General features: G+C 35.5%; 1 protein-coding gene across 2 annotated transcripts in view; it reads left to right on the top strand.

Annotated features, from left to right (window-relative positions):
- The first annotated feature begins 4,798 nt into the window (after window positions 1-4,798).
- Window positions 4,799-13,583, top strand: part of rxfp2a (relaxin family peptide receptor 2a) — a 140,007-nt gene continuing 131,222 nt past the window's right edge. For both annotated transcript variants that reach the window (XM_073914193.1, XM_073914192.1), the window contains exon 1: window positions 4,799-4,854. The gene's annotated coding sequence lies outside the window, so the exon portion shown is untranslated. The remainder of the gene's footprint in view (window positions 4,855-13,583) is intronic.

Here is a 13,583-nt window from a genome sequence, read left to right on the forward strand (position 1 = left end):
TGTTGGACACTTCTCTTCATATGGTCCTATCTATTTTATATGAAATTATGAATAATATATTAATTTCTCCATGGCGGTTTTAACAAACAGGACAACAAAACTTAATTTTTATAAATGTGAAAGATTTTTGAGGTAAAAGCTTAATAGATGTACATCATGGGCTTCTCAGGGGGCTTCAGTCACATGATCTCGAATGTCCTCCTTTAACTAATTAGTTTCAATTAGTGCAATCTAAAATGAGAAATACATGGGTTTCTGTGAAAAAAAATAATTAAATTCCTATCTTTTCAGAAATACATGACTAGAAAAAATGATTTGCATTTGCTCAAATTGCCACTTAAGGTGTTTATTAATGAGTTGATGATTTTCTATTTCATTTATAAGAGCTTTAATTCATTAAACTATGCTTAATACCGTCACACCACAGGGCAGTTTTAAGATTTAGCACAGTAATATGTAAAAAATATAATTAAAACAGCAGTTTTTATAACATAAGCTCCATGAAAGACAAAGGATTAACCATTTACTGCATTTTAAATGATGACTATTAATTTTATTACTTTTTGTTGTGTGTGACAGTGAATGAAACGCCACGTCAACCCATATGCTGTGCTACACCCATCAGAAAAAACTAAACCTGCACAAATCCAGCAATAACCAGTTCCAGCATGGAAATACAGGGCTAATTTGGTGTTTTCAGTAGAGTAAGTTTGGTTCAGGACGTCAGTCTTTATTATTTAGTTTTATCTTTTACAGATGTTATTTGTCTGTAAGTACTGGAAGATTCTGTTACCGAGAATAAATCCCTTATGTGCTGAAGCATATTTGGGGAATAGAGGTCTTTCTGATTTTAACTCATAAAACTGATTAATGTCTAGCTCGGTGATGGTTCACTCCAAAATGAAAATTTACTTGCTATTTACTCACACCCAAGTTTTTCCACACCTTTTTGAGTTTTTTTCTGTGTTGAAAGCAACATATTTTGAAGAAAGCTGAGACCTGTAGCATTGACTTCCATAGGAAAAACAAATACTATGGTTAGAAAAACAAAGCCAATGGTTACAGGTTTCCAGCATTTTCCAAAATATCTTCTTTTGCTTTAAACACAAGAAAGAAACTCAAGGTCTGAAACAACAGTGTGAATAAATGATGAAATATCTTTAATTTTCGGGTGAACTATGATTTTAAGTATTGATGTCCTCGGATAGACCTCAAATTAGTTATGCCATGGAGAAAAATAGAAGTCTTACATTACCTATGATACCTTATAGAATATTCTTACCCAGGCTCATTAGAAATATGTGCCCTGGACATTTTTAAGAACTGACAAATACACTTAATGGCCACTTTATTAGGTAAATCTGTCTAACTGCTCCTTAATGCAAATTTCTAATCAGCCAATCACATGGCAGCAATTGGCATTTAGGCATGTAGACATGGTCAAGACGATCTGTCGCAGTTTAAACCGAGCATCAGAATGGGGAAGAAAGGGGATTTAAGTGACTTTGAACGTGGCATAGTTGTTGGTGCCAGACAGGCTGATCTGATTATTTCAGAAAAGGCTGATCTACTGGGATTTTCACACACAACCACTTCTAGGGTTTACAGAGAATGATGTCCTGTCATTATGGACCAAAATCTCTCTGGAATATTTCCAGTACCTTGTTGAACAATGGCACGAAGGATTAAGGCAGTTTTGAAGGCGAAAGGGGGTCTAACCAGGTACTAGTAAGGTGTCTCTAATAGGACTGCATTCCTAGGACTGCATTGTCTTGCAGTTTTTGTTTTCACAAATACAATGTTACTGATTTCTCATACGTGCCATTTTTTCGTAAATGCACCAGAGAATGCTCTGCACATTTCTGTGAATATTAATGTACTTCTCATGCATATCCGCTAGAGAAGCTTGTTGTCGTGCATAATATATATTAGCTTGATATTGCTCAATAATCCCGAAACCAGTTTGTAATGTTTTCAAAAACACTATCACATGCTACTACTGTGACCTCAGGCTGGTTTTTGGGTTTCATTTTTTCCCCTACTTCTGGAACTGTTCTTCGCCGGATTCAAACTCCGCTCTGCATCCCAAGTCTGGTACCATTTGTGGTGAGATACCAAGTAACAAGTCGCATTGGAAAAGTCATCCATATGGAGGTATGCAGTCAACAGTACCACCCCGTAGGGTTCGTTTACACATAAAATGCAGCCATATGTACCCATAAGTACATCTTTCTAGGTTCTCAAAAAATGTACACCAGGGCACATTGTCCCAATGAGCTTGTGTTGGAAAATTCCACCAATCAGAATCAGTTTTCAAACCAAAGAAAAATATTGTTTTACCTTTGCTGTAAACCACCACAAATTCATTTTTAGTTCAATTTACTTTCATTTCTGTGACTTTTTTTGTGCTATATAGACATACAATTTCAAAGCAGCTTTAAAGAAAGAAAGCATGTTTAAGAGGAACGTGGGTATCAGACTTTATAATGCAAAGTCCCTATTGCAGAAATGTACAGTTCTGAGATAATACAATCAGGATTATAATGATGTAATTCATGCAAGACGAACATGATTAAAGTGACAATTTCATTCTGTGATTAAGATTACAATAAAGGAAGGAGAGAAGATAAAATTGGGGTGATATGATCACATTTTTCTTGACCTGCTGAGAACAACGTAGAAGCTGCTAATCTCAACTAACTGGTTTATTGAAGATGTCAGGCATCCAGCTAACAGAGCATTACAATAATCCAGTCTTGAGGCCATGAATGCATGAACTAGCTTTTCCACATCAGAACAAATTATGTAAAAGAGTTGGTCTCTCTACTCTCAAAATACGTAAAAACTGGTCTCTTTCTCTGTGTATTTGTGTTTTTCACAGTGCTTCACCTGATTGTGGTTTTCCCTGTATTAAAGCCATTATGTACACAGTATTGTGTTTTTGTCTTCAATTAAATTAAATTAACTTTATTGTCAATCCCATCTGCAGAACAACAACATGAAAACATGGATTCATCCTGCCTTGTATCAACGGTTCAGGCTTCTGGTGGGGGTGTAATGGTGTGGGGCATATATTCTTGGTACACTTTGGGCCCATTAGTACTAGCCTGCTTAAGTATATTGTTGCTGACCATGTCTACCCCATGTCATCCAGCTAACAGAGCATTACAATAATCCAGTTTTGAGGCCATGAATGCATGAACTATCTTTTCTGCATCAGAACAAATTCTGAAAACAAGTTGGTCTCTCTACTCTCAAAATACTGAAAAAACTGGTCTTTCTCGGTGTGTATTTGTGCCTTTCATAATCAACTGATTGTTTTTTCCTGTAATAAAGTTATTAAGTATACGGGTATTGTGCTTTTGTCTTCAATTCAATCAAATTAAATTACCTTTATTGTCTATCCTGTCTGCAGAGGGGTTAGACCAGTGGTTCTCAAACTGTGGTACGTGGGCTTCCTCCTAGTCGTACATAGAGAAATCAAATATGTCATATATGCTACACTGTATTTCAAAATGATTTGTATATGATTATGATGACATAAAGCCTATATTTATGAGGTCCAGGCAACATTTCGAGGTGTTGATTAATAGACTACTATATGTTAATACTTTACATTTAAGTAAAGCACTTTTCTATTTACTTTTAAAGAACAGTAGCCTACCATTTTTAACTTTTAAAAGCACATTATAACTTAAATGTTGCTGTTTTGTAGTTTGTTTGTTTGTGTTTTTATAAGAACAGTAGGCCAACAGTCTTGACATTCAGACTATTTATAATGTTTAAAGCGGCTGACAATAGTAAATATTCTTAATAATAGTGATTAATCTGCCATTTTTATAACTGTACAGAGCTGTAGTTGCTAATTTCGTCTAATACGCTTCTGTATTTCAATACTGCTCATTATGGTGGTACTTGTTTCAGAGGTGGTACTCTATGAAAAAAGTTTGAGAGCCACTGGGTTAGACAATTTGACAGAGGCTCACACACAACAGCTAAACATAAACACACTTACACAATTATTTTAAGATCCTATTGAAAAAAAAAAAAAAACAATGACAGTGGGGAATACATGTCTTCTTGTACTTAGCATTTTTGCTAAAGGGTCTTAACTTCCTTATCTGCCAGATGAAAGTAACTTAAGGAACCAGCGTCTTTTTTATCTGGTATATTGTTTAAAATCAAAAGTGTGATTCAACTCATCATGGTTGGTTGATGATAGGGCTTGTATTTAGATCAAAATTGCAATATAACATGGGTAAAATCTATGGAATAAATAGAAATTAGTTGATGGAAAAGAGAATAGTCATATAAAATAATTAAACATGTTAACCCATTAATATGAATCAGAATAAGCAAAAATAATAATAAAACATAAAAAAAATTATAATAAAAAATACGAAGTCTAAAAGGGTAACCTATTCTGCAGAGAACTGGACATATGCTAAATAGCAATTTTTGTGACACTGTACAATAATAAGCACAATTTTATATTATTGTGTGGGTGTTAATAAAACACAATGTAATAGGTAACTAATAGGTGAAAGAAAAAATATCGTTATCTTCAGGCTGCGATTCTGTCTTCTGTTCTAGCAACATCATCGTTCAAGCTAATAGCCTACACAGTAGCATACATAGCACACAACCTTAGATATAATTTCCTTGCGTTTTTAGATTGTATTTGGACTGTATGTGGTCTAACACACACATCACGACACTAAGTTTGGAAAATTGTTTACTTTTACGTCGTCATTTTGCGATACTGCGCTCTAATGTCTGACACCTGACTGGAGTAATCAAGTGAAGTCTTCCAGCTGTCCTCACTTCATCATCAAGCCGCTTCGGTTTGCTAAGGTAAGGTTTTCTCACTTTTACTTTCACTAATCCATTAAATAAATTGCAGTTAATGAGTTCACAGAAGACTAGATAAATGCTCAGCTTTGGAAAATGAATGAGTATATTTTGTTGTGGTGTGTAGCAACATAAAAACGTAGCGTACATGTTACGTTTACATGTAACATACATGTTGCCATAAAAACGTGAAGTAAATTAAGCACTTAGCATAATAATCTTCAGCTGTCAGATAATAAAGATGAGAGATTTTAGAGGGAGCGTATTAAATGTGTTTTAATAACGGTCAACATTTTTACTTGCTAGCTTTTCTGAGTTTTTCCACTTGCTGATTCTCAGTTAAAGTATAACCACTGAAGTTAAAATCCCAAAACATAGGCTGCTTCATTGCAGATTTTTTCATTACTTTTACCTTTAAGTTTCAATTAAATTATACGTTGTTATAACATTTTCCACCTAACTTTACTTCTATAAAATATTAATGTTTTATAGGCTAAGGATAATTCCTTAAATGTATTTATTCATTTTCTATATTCTTTATTTTGTATCAAATTCTTAGATTTATTCAAATAAAATTGAGTTGAGAATAGAAGTAGACATTTTCATTTAGTAAAATCGTGGTTCTTGGATGATGTAAAAACCCAGAAGAATAATTAGCTGTGGGATTTCATCAGCTCCAGATTTTCTTGTAGTTTTAAAGTGGCATGTTTCAGTTTACTAGTAAAATAAATAATTTGTGGTAAACATAACTCAATTATTGTGTTACACATAACTCAATTACAGCTTAAACTGCTTTTGTTTTACAGCATAAACATGCACCCCAAGCTTTATCTAGTTTAAAAAAAAAGTGTTTTATTAACTGCACACAACAGAGTGGTGTCATGTTTTCGGTTGATTTGGTGGGCTGTGGGAATACCAGTGGCAGTGGGAATACATGTCTTCTTGTACTTAGCCTTTTTTGCTAAAGGGTTTTTCATATCGTCTCCCAGATGAAAGTAACTCAAAGAAACCATCTAAGGGTCTTTTTGTTTGACTTTTACATGCTCATTTTATATGCACATTTCAGTAAAACTATCGCGCTTCATACCAAAACTTTATACCAAACTTTTTTTTCGGTATTGACAATGGTGCACAGTTAATAAATACCGATGCTGGTTTTATCACCCAGCCCTATATGTTGCTTTGAATCAAAAATTCACCTCATGGTCGGTTGAGTGCTTGAATTTAAACAAAATGGTAAAATAACATGGGAAAAATCTATAAAATAATTTTTTTTAAAAATTGGATGAACACTCAGTTTGAAGAGAGAAAATTATATATAATTAAACATACAAACTCACTTAAATATTAATCAGAATAAACAAGAAAATAAAAACCAGGCAAATTCTAGATTCTAGAAAGGTAGCATTCTGCAGAGGATATGCTACATCTACATACGTACATTACGAGTAAACTGAAACTTACCACTTTTTATTTGGTGGGCTGTGGTCATCTATGTTCATGAGTTTTGGGTTGCGATGACTGAAAGAACGATATCTCGGAGCCATACAAATGGCAGAAATGAGCTTTCTTTTGCAGTAAGGCTGCGTGATACTAAGACAATATGTAATATTGTTGATAAGTGTTGTGGTAACTATTTCTAGCTTACAAAAGGCTATTTTATCATTATTCATTCATTTTCTTTTCGGCTTGGTCCCTTTATTAATCTGGGGTCGCCACAGCGGAATGAACCGCCATCTCATCCTGCATAAGTTTTACGCAGCAGAGGCCCATCACTGGGAAACATCCATACACACTCATTCACCTTATTGGTCAGAACGGTATAAACAACCTACAGTATGCATGAAGCACACAAATGCTTAGTACATTAAATGAAGTAAAGTTTTGGGAGGAGTATGTGCGTACGCATTAGCTAACACATGATTCACCAATCAGGGGCCTGTTTCAGTAAGGAGGTTCAAACAACTCAGAGTTTAAACTTGAACTCTGAGTTGATTTACCGAGAGATTAAAAACTCAGAGTTTTCGGTTTCAGAATAGCTGATCTGAGTTGGGTCAATCAACTTCGAGTAGACCAACTCAGAGTTAAGCGCGCACACCGTGACTTTAAAAAGGCATTATCAATGGAGCGCAGACATTACGAGTGACTATGGCAATATCTTATAAAAGAGACCACCATTTCTTTCTCCAGCTGAACTTGATGTTCTCATGCAAAGTTATAGCAAATATGAGCGTATATATTTGAAAAGAAGCAACCATCAGTGAAGAAGAGACAGTTAGCGTGGGAAAACAGCTGCTCAAGTTAATGCGTAATTTCACTTTTTAAGTATTTAAATATTTAAGTATAATAAAATAAGTAATGTAATTTGTGACGTTTATATTTTTTTCTAAACTTTTTTATACATTTATTAGTTTTAAATGATTTAACAGTGCACTTGTGTGTCTGCCTTTTTTATTGATCAAGTGATAGAGGTTAATATAACATTTTAGAAGGTAAGCAGTACTAAAAATAATTTTTAGAAAGAATAATAATCCCATTAATCTAGTTACAGTGCATGTCGAAGGTGAATTTAATTTAATTATTTATTAAAAAAGGATAAGCCATTCTCGTACAGTTCTTCTGACTAAAATGTAGGCAATAGCTATGTTTCCATCCAAATATATTACATAAATGTATGTGCAAAACTGGAATATTGCATAAAAGATGCGAATAAAATTCCATCCAACGAGTCAAAGAGAAAAAAATCGTCACTTCCTGATTAAACTGGCACCAAATATCAACAGTAAAAACAGAATTTACTGTGGTAGAAGAAGCTGCGTCAATTAATTCTTTATTTAACCTAATTAATGTACTTGCGCCTCGATGTCAGAAGACAATGCTGAAACACAATGAACACATGGGGGCGTCTAAAGCCATGAGACGCGGAGACTCTTGACACGCACCAGACGTTCGGAGGTAATTAATAATATACACTAATACTGAAACAGTTAAGGCATTTTAGAATGACTAAAACAATATTTAAGACGTGTTACAGTGTGCTCAGCCTGCTGGTTTGTTCATTTACACACATTCATTATCATATGATCATGATCTTTTTTTAATGTACATACTGTAATTTGTTCAGTAAAAGTGTTTCCATCGTAGTTTATGCGCACATTTTCTATCGAATAAAAGTTTATCCTACTCAGTTATGCGCGTTTTTTATGCATATTTAAAAAAAGTTATGTGCATCATGACGTTTCTATCAATCGTTTTTATGCACGTATCCAAAATAAGCATAAAAATAGGTGGGTGGAAACGCAAGGCTATGGCGAGAAATACCGCTTCATCTTTAAAAAAGCTGAGGAGACCGACAGAAACTCTGAGTTTAGAGAATAAAACCTGCTTCTGACCAGGTTAGATTCACAGAGTAAGTTACCACAGTAACTGACTCTGAGTTAAAGTTACCTTTCTTTCAGAAACAGGCTTGACTTACCCTGCTTTCTCGAGTTTAACAAACCTGCCATTTTGAAACGGAAAACCTAGAGTTTCTCTCATTTCAGGGTTAAAATACTCTGAGTTTTCAGTTAACCTCCTTTCTGAAACAGGCCCCAGATGATTCCTAACTCTGAGTTTCTTACATTAGTATCTTCGTCTTAAAGAATCCCTTCTTCCACCCCTACTCCTACCTTCTTTTTCTAGAATGGTGACAAAGGGGCCCAGTGATTGACAGGGGTCTGGATGCAGACCTGGTGCAGTGCAATCTGAGCTGCATTCAATGCTTTTTAATGGGCTCCCCTAACCCTCACAGTGACGTCACTCGCTCCATTTGAGTGGTATTGTGTCTGACATTGCATCGCTTAGTGATGCAATCTTAGCTTGCATCATAAAGGCTGCATCCAGATACTATTGCAGTGATTAGCACTGTTGCCTCACAGCAGGAAATGTCAATGGTTAAAAGTCCTTACTGGACTCCTTACATGTTCTCCCCATGCTCGCGTGGGTGTCTTCCAGGTTCCCTGGTTAAATTGCACTGTAGACGAGCTCTTAGTAAGCAGGATAGCTTTCCCTTTAATCTCTCATTAGCCATTAACAAGTTAGGGGAGTTCATCAAGATCTACCTAAGCTCAAACTCCCCTCTCGCCCTGCTAACAGGAGGGAGCCAAAGGCTGTCTCCTGGGACAGCATGCTAATCAAGCTTTATTATTAATCGTAAGCTAAGTGTGAACTCCTGAATTACACTTATTTCACTTCCCTGCAATATGGATATTGCATATACTGCACTATTATTGTGATAATGATAATTGTACGATATATTATGCTCGCAGTAGAGCCGCTACTCCTCTACATCAAGAGAAGAAAGTTAAGGTGGCTCAGGCATCTGTTTTGGATGTCTATACCTGGAGAGTTGTTCTGGGCTTCTCCCTCCAGCAGGAGAACCTGGGGAAAACCCAGGACATGCTGGAGGGACTTGTCTCTTTGCTTGCCTGGGAATGCCATTGGGTTTTCTGGAGGAGCTTGATGGTCTGTTTGAATAGAGGGAAGACTGGAGGTTCTGCTGTGCTCCAGACACACAGTCAGTGATGATGATTTTTGGTATCCTAATACAAATATCAATTAGAAAGTGAATAATGTTAATGGTACACCAGACTACTGCTTTAACATAGACTTTTAGAGTACCTTTTAACCCACTTGGTGTTTTGGTTTTCTAAAACAAGGCTTATCTTTGGCTGTGAGTTACATTTGATTGATGTCTCACAAAAGTGTAAAAATACTATCATATTAGATTAATTTTAGGGGTGGACTATATTTCACTCATTCATTCATTTTCCTTCAGTTTAGCATCTATTTCTGAGGTCGTCATTGCGTAATGAACCATAAACTATTCCAGCATATGTTTTATACAGCGGATGCCCTTCCTGCCACAACCCAGTACTGTGAAACACCCAAACACACTCATTCACACACATTCATACACTACCGACAATTTGGTTTATTCAATTCACCTCTAGCCCATGTGTTTGGACTCTGGGAAAAACCAGAGAACCCTGAGGAACCAACAGGGGAACATGCACAATCCACACAGAAATGCCAACTGGCCTAGCTGGGACTCGAACCAGTGACCTTCTTCATGTGAGGCGACAGTGCTAACCATTGAGCCACTGTGCCACCATGGACTATAATTATACAGGCCATTAAGAACAAAGAAACCACAACCCATGATAAAAATTAAAAAAAAATCTATTTTCAATTCAAGATCATGTTAACTTTATTAGCCCCTAAAATGAACCCTGATAGTAATACAATAGATAATGTTGCTGATGCTCCAAGTTTAGGCCTTGAATACCCATGTTTTTAATCTCCTAATAAGAGCAAAATATATGCAAAAAACATCAGCATTCCCTTCTCTTTCCAAATTTCATAATTTTTTTTATTACATTCAATTCATATCATGTGTATTACATTTAAAGATCATATCCCGGATGAATTCTGTTTGACAGCAAATAAGCTCATTGATTTAGACCGGATATTTACAAGCTTTCAACGTGACAGCTGATTTCTAATGAGGATAAACAAAAGCTTATTACAAAATTCCTAACTTTGTCCGGATCTGATAACTTTCTTTTCTGAAACGGATTGCTTGTAATTGTGGCTACCACTAACTTTCTCATTTAGATTGTAACCTCTTCTTTTTCAATTGATTTGTGACCAGAAGAGGGAATGGCGTCGAGACTTCATGCCCTCGGAGTGCGACAGATGGTGGTTGAAATTGACTCTGCTTTTTTTACCTTGAGCAGATGTACGAGATTCATAGATCAAGCGCTAGAGATGCGACCAAAGGCACTTCTGTTTTAATAAAGGCTCGTGGGAGTGAAGTCTTGTTCTGAGGGAAGGGACAGACAAAAAAAAAAACTATTTGCCTTTTTGTTCTGTGGCAAATAAGCAAGTTACATTGCAACTCCTTGTATGTCTTTTTAAATGATTAAAGTCTTGCCTTTTGCAAAAGCAGAGGATGCACTTTCCTGAAGCCTAGCCTTTCTCAGTTGAAGTCAATTAGATGTAAAAGGAATTGTCAGGGTTTTTAGAAATGTTTTGCCTTTGTTTGATGAACACAGCATTCATACAGAGTTTCCCACAGTGCACATTTAAAAAATGTTTGCGGCGCTGGTGTTGTCATCTTAAGGCTTTCTGAGCTGTTAAACTACAGCTCTCTTTATCCTGTGAAAGGAGGTTTTGAAGCCTTCAAAGACGTAGCAATGAGTCAAAAAGTTTTTTTTTTAACTTTTACGGATACCTTGCAGAGACAAAGAGCTGTGACAAACAACATTTACATTTAAATGTACTATGCGGTGCATTTTGTTGTAGTATAAAGCTGCTTTTTGATTGATATTAAGCAGTGAATTTATTTTTAGAAGCAAGAACACTAACAAATGGTGACAGTGGCTCAGTGGTTAGCATTGTTACCTCACAGCAAGAAAGCTGCTGGTTTGAGTCCTAGCTGGGCCAGATGGTATTTTTGTGTGGAGTTTGCATGTTCTTCTTGTGTGGGTTTCCTCGGGGTGCTCCGGTTTCCAACATAGTCCAGAGACATGCGCTATAGGTGAAATGGATCAACTAAATTGGCCGTAGTGTACACTGTAAAACCCAAAAAGTTAAGGTTACTCAAACCATTTGAGGAAACCGATTGCAACAAACCATTTAATTTTTAAAACTAATCCTAATAAGTAATGTGAACTTAATCCATTTGAGTAATTGAAGCAATTTGAGCACAGTAAAACCCAATAAATGAAGAGAACTCAAACCAGTCGAATGAGTACTGTAAAACCAATACGTTAAGGCAACTCAAACCGTTTGAGGAAATCGATTGCTGCAAACCATTTGAGTTAAACTAATCTATATGAGTACTGTGAACTTACTCCATTTAAGTATTTAGTTAACTCATTGCCTTCAACTCTGAGTTTTGAACTTTTTTCAAATGAGTAGAAATAGCTTTCAGTAAATTTTGAGTTAACTAAAGTTGACTAATGGGTTTATAGTGCGTGCGCGCATGCGTGTGCGTGTGTGAATGTGTGTGAATGTGTATGGCTGTTTCCCAGTACTGAGTTGCAGCTGGTAGTGCATCTGTTGTGTAAAACATGATGGATTAGGGCTGCATGATTAAAAGAAATTGAATTGTAATCACGATTTGAAACACTGGGATTAGCTAATCGCAAGAGGCTGCCATATGAAATATAAATGTATACTAGCCAAATAAGTCTGCACACTTTCGTTCTGCCCAATCAGAATTAAGCAACCGAATTATGCATAACATATACAATAAAAAAAAGCAAAAAACAAACAAACAGGAATGCGCAGACTAGTGAGATGATGGCATTTGCTGCTTCAGATTAATAGACAAATTAATATCAGAGAATATCGGTAATATGAGAATATTTTGGTTTCAAAGTCACAGACACTGAACAAACACAGGGAATTTGTAAGAATTGTTGCCCCAGCATTTGAAAGTACAACAGCCAGCACTTAAAAACACAGGAGGCAATATGAGGAGTTTTTTGCTAAAAAGTCAAATGAAAGTATTACCAGTGACACTCAATCTAGTAGCAAGCAACAGCAAAGTACAATTTCAGAGTTGCTTCAGTCATGATAGTTTGCTGAGTGTTTTGTATTTTTATAATTATTATTTTTTGTTTGTATAATGAGCTACACTATCTTACTAATTTGAGTTCAACTGGTTTACCGAAAGGTAAGTTCTTTTTTATTTGTGTTTACTGTTTTCTCTAGAGAAAAATTTGTGTTTTATTTCTGAATATTTACAAACTAATTTGATTAAATGTTTGAGTAAGTTAATATATTTTCAGTTCCTTTTTTTAACTAACACTCACTGCAAATTAGCTGTATGAAGCTATGATACAGATTATTGAGCTGAAGTTTGACTCGCAAATCAAATCAAATCCGCAATATCTGACAAAAAAAAACAAAAAAAAACAATAGAGATATTTACAATAGATATTTTTCCTAAATCGTACAGCTCTATACTGGTTAAGTTGGCGGTTCATTCTGCTGTGGCAACGTCTGATGAATAAAGGGACTGAGCCGAAGGAAATTGAAAGAATGAATGAATGAACATATTAAACATATTAAATGTCTCATGTTTTTGTTTCAGCAACAGCACAGAGTAATTAATGTGATTAATATGAACATTGAGATTCTTTAAAGTGCAATTAAGTAAAATTCCCCAAAACAACCTTGAAAAGCATGAAGTTTAGACAAGAATGAAAATCTGTCATCGTTTACTCACTCTCATGTCATTCTGAAACCCGTCTGACCTTTTGCAGAACACAAAAGAAGCGTAATTTGCATTCTATGGAACAAACAGTTGAATCATCCCTCAAAATATGTGTTCTGTAGAAGAAGAAAAAAGTTTTGAAGGACATGGAGGTGAGTGGATGAAAGTATTTTCAGTCAGAGCGTGAGGTTACTGCTGATATAAATACATATTTTTGAGGGCAATGGTTTGATTTCGATATTCAGGGTGAGTTCCCACTTGTAGTTTGATTCTCTTGGTACTTCTGGTTCATTAGACTAAAAAACATAATGAGTGTTTAACTACACTTAGTGAGGCTATTTACACTAACGTCAACCACAAATACTTGGTTTGAATAGTTAAAATTACAAATGAGCAACAGTGATTGTTCACGTGATTGATCTATAGCAGATCATAGGTGTGCATTCATTATATTGATATTTTCCTG

This window comes from Danio rerio, chromosome 10 (assembly GCF_049306965.1).
Source record: "Danio rerio strain Tuebingen ecotype United States chromosome 10, GRCz12tu, whole genome shotgun sequence".
NCBI classification, from domain to species: domain Eukaryota; kingdom Metazoa; phylum Chordata; class Actinopteri; order Cypriniformes; family Danionidae; genus Danio; species Danio rerio.